Source organism: Epinephelus fuscoguttatus, linkage group LG23 (assembly GCF_011397635.1).
Source record: "Epinephelus fuscoguttatus linkage group LG23, E.fuscoguttatus.final_Chr_v1".
NCBI classification, from domain to species: domain Eukaryota; kingdom Metazoa; phylum Chordata; class Actinopteri; order Perciformes; family Serranidae; genus Epinephelus; species Epinephelus fuscoguttatus.
The window spans coordinates 16,466,454-16,472,884 of NC_064774.1; positions in this window are offsets into that span (position 1 = coordinate 16,466,454).

A 6,431-nucleotide genomic window follows, 5' to 3' on the forward strand; every position below is an offset into this window, starting at 1 on the left:
ATACCCTGACACTGCGACAAAAAGGACAGCAGCCGTAGCCACATATCACTCCACCTCTGCACTCCTCCTCCTCCTCCTCCTCCGTCGTCTCCTTCCTCCCTCCCTCCCTCTTTCCTTGCGACCCCCCCACCCCCACCCCACCACCAACACCACCTCCACCTCCTCCCCCCGAATCAATTCCTCCTCCCCTCCTTTCAATTGATTTCCCACCATATCCCACTGAATATGTACATATTGATCCCCCCCTCCTCCTCCTTCTCACCCCACCTCAGCCTCATCCCTCACTCTTTTCTTTCTCTCCTTCTCTTGTTTTTACTCAAGCATCTATCAGATTTCACCCCCCCACACCCTCTATCTACGCCCCTCTCCCCTCCACCCTCGCCCCTTATCTCACTCCATCTCTTTCTCTCCCTCACTTTCCTCATCTTTCATTTCATCTCCCCTATTCTTTCCCTCTCTCTGTGCCATCTCTTCTGCCCCCCCCACCCCCTCTCACTTCTCTCTCCATCACACCTCCCTCCCCGTCTCCCTCCCTCACGGCTGTTTTTTTTTTTTTTGTTTTTTTTTGGTGTTTTGTGTGTGTGTGTGTGTGTGTGTGTGTGTGTGTGTGTGTCACTGTCTCACTCACTCTCTGCATATTAATTGGTGCATTTCTGCTGCGGCGGAGAAAACAATCAAAGCGTCAGGGGCGGGTGATGATGCCATTGTGGCAGCCGCAAACACGTACACATATGTATCGTGAGCATACACACAAACACAAACAGATAGCGAGGGGGAGACACACACACAAACACACACAAGGCCGACACACACACATAAGTTCAGTTGCAGGGACACATCAGCAGACAGAGAACGCATACATATATGCACTTGTATACACACATATAAGCTGCTGACATGCAAAAATGTGCTCACACACACTCTCGTATGCGCACATTGATTTACTATGTACACACACTGAGACAAGCATGCACTGCACATGTGCCACAGACTTAGTCAGTCACTCTCAGATACACAATGGCAGGCTTACAATGGCTGATCCAGGAGATATGTTATGCGTCAGCAAAGACATTTGAATTTCCCAGCCAACATTTACCTTCACACAGTGTTTGAGCATATCACATTTAAATATTAAAACCAAGGCCTTTAGCTGAGAAACGTTCCGACTTACAATCCACATTTCTTCCATATGTCTGAGGGAAACACACAAAGGCAGAGGTTACATCTAAATACTGTTTAGACTGAAGCCCTATCATTAAAAATAATAAACTCAAAGTGAGTAAGGAAAACAACATGTAAAGGTGAACATTTCTGCAGTCATTACTTGGCAGACGATTCAGCTGGCTTTTTGTTCTGCACTATGTTGTGTATATCTCACTCTGTAACTCTCTTTGATAAAGGCAGAGAGGTGGTGGTGGAAGAGGCGCGTGGGCTTCACCACTCTACGCGCATCCCTAGCCCACGTACTGTAGATCTGACTCTCTGCTTTTTGTTGTTGTCGTTTGGCCTTACACAACGCACCGCGGCGCGCTCACTCACGCAAGCCACTTACATGGAAAACAAGAATACGTCGGAGGGAAAACAAAGTCTGTGTTAAACTCAGCGCTTGAGACTTTAAACTGCTGATGGAGATGGAGCAGATAAAACAGATGGTGAAGGTCTGATGAAAATATTTGAGTAATGAGAGTTGAGACAGCTTTTTTTTTGCCCCCAGACAATCGTGGCTATGTGTGACCGAAATCTTGATCAATCATATCAAGATCAAGGATATACATATACATAAGATTTGCACTTGTCTGTGAGCAACAAGTGTGTGAATCCTGAAACAGCCACTCTCAGAGCAAGAACTTTTTACAGTTGAGCATTTTCACACCACCCAACGCTCCCTCACACAGCGGTTCGTGTGATATCCTAGGAAAGGTTATGCACACAGTTCATATGATATCTTATGAATTAGTGCCCCTACCAGTTTATTAAGGTTAATGAAAGTCTACATTAATATGACAATGCTGGCTTTGGTTTCACAAGGGACACAAACCCTGGTCTCCTGGGTCAAAGTCCTGTGCTTGATTGACTCATTCCCCACCATGACCTTTCTATCAAAGCAGACGCTGTTGCTCTTTATTCGACATCACCTGACTTCCTCCTTTGCTCTCATCAAATGACGGAGGACAGCCTGCAGTACATAGGTCACTTGATCATAGCCTCCCGGCTCCAAATTACATGCATTATACACGAATCATAGCAATGTAGGGCGGCACGGGTTCACATAGCCGGGTGGGGGGCCCTTCCATATGGAGTTTGGGTACTCCAGTTTCCTCCCACAGTCCGAAGACATGCAGGTTAATTGTACCCTGCCTCTTATCCAATGTCAGCTGGGATGGGCTCCAGCTCACCCGCATCCCCCAACGGGATAAGTGGTTAAGGCAAGCGTTCAAACAAATAAAAAGTCTGATAAGATGATAGAGTTACATCACTTTACTATAATGAAGCATTTGAAGCCCCCTCCATTCAAAAATGAGTTTTGCTTATTGATACTTCTCTTGGATGTTTGACCTCCATTGTGCAGAAGGCTGTATGTGCAAAGTTCAACACTGGAAAAAGGACACCCTCTTTCGAATGTTATCATTACATTGAATGGGTGTTACCAGTGGTTATCAGCCTCATAGGCATGGGCTAGAAGGGGCCTGCTACACCTACTAGTAGGTTCAGAAGACCATTATCAGTGTATTAAATCAGTTGCAGTTTTGTAAGTTATCACTTTCAGTTGCATAAGGTTTGGGCGGCCAAACGATGTGCTGAGGTAAAGGAATAATATCATGGTTTGGGTTAAAATAAGTGCATTCATTGTGTAACCTGAACTTCCATGGGACAAAAGAAAAGGCGACATGGCCACAAGAACTTTACATAGGACACAAACAGCTGTATCCTGAATGAAAGTCCTGTGTTTGTTTGACCCATCCACCACCCTATGCGGACTTTGTTGCTCTTTATGGCACGGTTGCACATGAGCAAATACAGGTGACTGATTATCGCCTGCAGAGGCAATATTCATGTTGAATGTGGGCAATGCCGGATGTGATGTGCACAGAAAGCTAGCTTGCTCGTTAATGTTAGCTAGCTTGCCAATAAACACTGCGAACTATGGTTGTACATTTTCCATTCTCTTAAGTTATGCTTGCCTCACGACTCACTGCCAGCCGGGTAGCATCACATGTAGGGTAGGTTGTACTTTTCATGGCCACTAGCATACAATATTGACACGGCAACAATCAGTGTCACCTCCTTACATACTTCTTTGCCATTGGTTGATGCTGCGACTTCACAAATCAAAGTTCACCAAAGTTAAACACCAGAAAATGCAAAAATGCAAATTTCCTTTGCCACCAGAATCAAATGTTTTATTTACCCCGTCATTCACATTGAAGTGATCAGGAGGTGAATATTCGCCAAGGTTAATTTTGTGCATGTGTGAACGTACTCCTTTACTGCATCACCTGACTTCCTCCTTTGCTCCTGTCATAATTACTAAGGCCACCTGAAGTCACCATCTATGCTCCCGATTGATTGAACTGATAACGTCCATTAAATGGACTGATAATAATCTAAACCCACTAGTAGGTATAGCAGGTCCCTTCTAACCAATTTCTATGAGGCTGATAACCACTGATAACACCCATTTAATCAAGTGATAACATTTAAAGCAGGTGTTGAGGGGTTGAACTTCAACTGTGCTCACCTTCAGGATTTTATGACATCACAACTAGTTTAAAAACCAGTCGGGGTTCATGCAATTTACACTGGTATTATGTGGAAACTTGAAACGTCTAGTGATCACACACCTTCTCACATCATCCTCATGGATTTCAGCAGCTGTTTTCAGCAACAACAACAAAAAAAGCTCTCTGTACGCTACTTGCCCAGCACCAAACCGTTAGCGTGCAAGTTGAGCAGCTAGCTGATGAAGAAGGTCCAATATCTAACAGCTAAAGACTGACACAATGCTCTTAAAAGGTGGTAAACTCAAGAGCTAAAAGGAGACAAAGGGATGATGCAGCTACTCCGTTTTGGCTGGATTTGTGAATAGACGAATATTAACTCACACAACAGCCACAACAACGTTTTTTTGAAGTTCCTTTGCATTCAACTGGCCTAAAATCTTTGAATTTCATTTTGCAGCTTTTGAGAAATTTCCCACCTTGAGCACAGGGAGACACATCAACCCATGCTCCATTAATAAGAGGATAAATAAGATGATGCAGGGGATCTTTTATGCTAATGTTGTTCATGTGGGTACATTGGTTGGTAGAGACGTGCACCTGCTACAACTTAATCATTGGCAACTAAAAAAGTGTGTATTATCAGATCAGGACAAACCGTATGAGAAGCATTTCTTTACAATAAGTACTTATGTAGAATAGGTTTATATTTCACCAAATCCATCTTTCGTATTTGTTCGTATTTTGTTGCTGCTTTTTTATGTGTTCATGCTTGGGTCTGTATTTATTTTGGGGAGCTTTAATTTTATACATTTTTGTTGTGTGACCGCCGAACTTTCGGTGACATACTTTCCTGTACATTCGCGCTACCCTCCTCACTCGTTTCTGGAGAGGTGTGTTTGTAGAAAGCTGGTTATGCAGAGTTGCTGGACTGATTTTAATGTGTTCTGCACAGAGAATAAAACCCCCTGGTCAGCAAGGCAGAAGTTGTCCTGCAACACAACGCAGAGTCTGTAGCAAACCGAAGCATCAGGCCAGATCGGTTACACCTACACATCTGCTGCTTTACAAAGTCTAATTTTTTAGGAGTATTTTTCCAAAGTGATACTGTACTTTTAGTGTCGTTCCCACTGCTGCTATTTTTGCCAGGGGACCCCCCTGGAAACCTCCACAGGGACTACCGGTGGTCCCCAGACCTTATGTTGGGAATCTTACCTCCAAATATGTGCACTTTGTATCTTCTCATCCTGGAAGTGGCCATGTGCTTCTGGGGTGGCTCACCACAACATTTAAGCCTCCTCTTGTCCCCAACCACCTCAAGTTCATTTGCCCCCTAAGTGCGGTTCGTTTGGGCAGGTGTGAACACAGCAATCGCACTTGGGTGTGCACCAAAACAACCAGACTGAGACCTTCTTGAAGAGGTGGTCTCAGTCCGGTTCATTTGTGGTGAGAACGTGTTCCGACCGAAACAACTGCTGTCTCGTCACACACGCGCCTCGTTTTCAAACTGTAGTTGTCCCTCCATTGTGACATTAGAAAGTGTCACATTTATCTTGCAAGTGTACTCTTCTTCAACGTTTTGTTTACTTCCTGGATTTTTCCCCGCATGGAAATTCTGACCAATCAAGAGCAGCTTTCTTTGATCTGGTCCGCTTGTAAATGCTGCTGTGAGAACACGAACCAACTCTAGGCAGTTATGAAGCTTTGTAACAAAATTAGTCCCTGATTCAGACCAAAGCAAGACAACTCTAGGTCTGACAGCACCCTTAGATTCGTCTTCTGGTTTCCCTTTTTTGAATGAACACAGCCCACACCTGCTGGTATTGTGGCACAGAACGTACCTGCAAGGTGGCAGCTGGCTGTCGTCTTTGTAGAGTGTCAAAGATATGTATGACGTGAGGTGACCCAACAGTATTCGCCACCACTTGTTCTTTGACATCTTTTTGGTGTGTCTTGGCCTTTATATTCAAGAGAAGGCAAAGATCTCCAACACTCACCCCGAAATAATCTAGACTGATGAACTTGTGCAGCTTTCTTGCGCAGGGCATTTTATCTGGTCCGCTTGTAAATGCTGCCGTGAGAACACGAACCAACTCTCGGGAATGATGCAACTTGGTAACAAAATAAGTCCCTGATTCGGACCAAAGCAAGCGAACTCTAGGTCTGAAAGCACCCTAAGTATCGTTCCCACTGCTGCTATTTTTGCCAGGGGACCCCCCTGGAAACCTCCACAGGGACTACCGGTGGTCCCCAGACCTTATGTTGGGAATCCTACTTCCAAATATGTGCACTTTGTATCTTCCCATCCTGGAGGTGGCCATGTGCTTCCGGGGTGGCTCACCACAACATTTAAGCCTCCTCTTGTCCCTGTCATCACTTTAAACACACTTCAATTGGTGTGAAACTTTTTTTTATCCCTTCTTCTTCTCCTTCCTGATTAAAAAAAAAATGTCTCTCTAAACTGTCAGCTACCCGCCACCCCAGATGCCATATTTAGGATACAAATGTGAAGAGATGACAGCGTTGTAAAATGGTGCCCGTGCCGAGATTATAATTAACATTTCCAACCTACATCACTCTCCCTCCCACTTCTCCTCTGCTTTCTCCCTATTCACCCACTCCTGTACAATAAATGGGAAAAAATGCAAGAAGAAAAGGAGAGAAAGGGAGAAGGGAAAGAAAGGGAGATGGAGGAGGAGAAGGAGGAGGAGA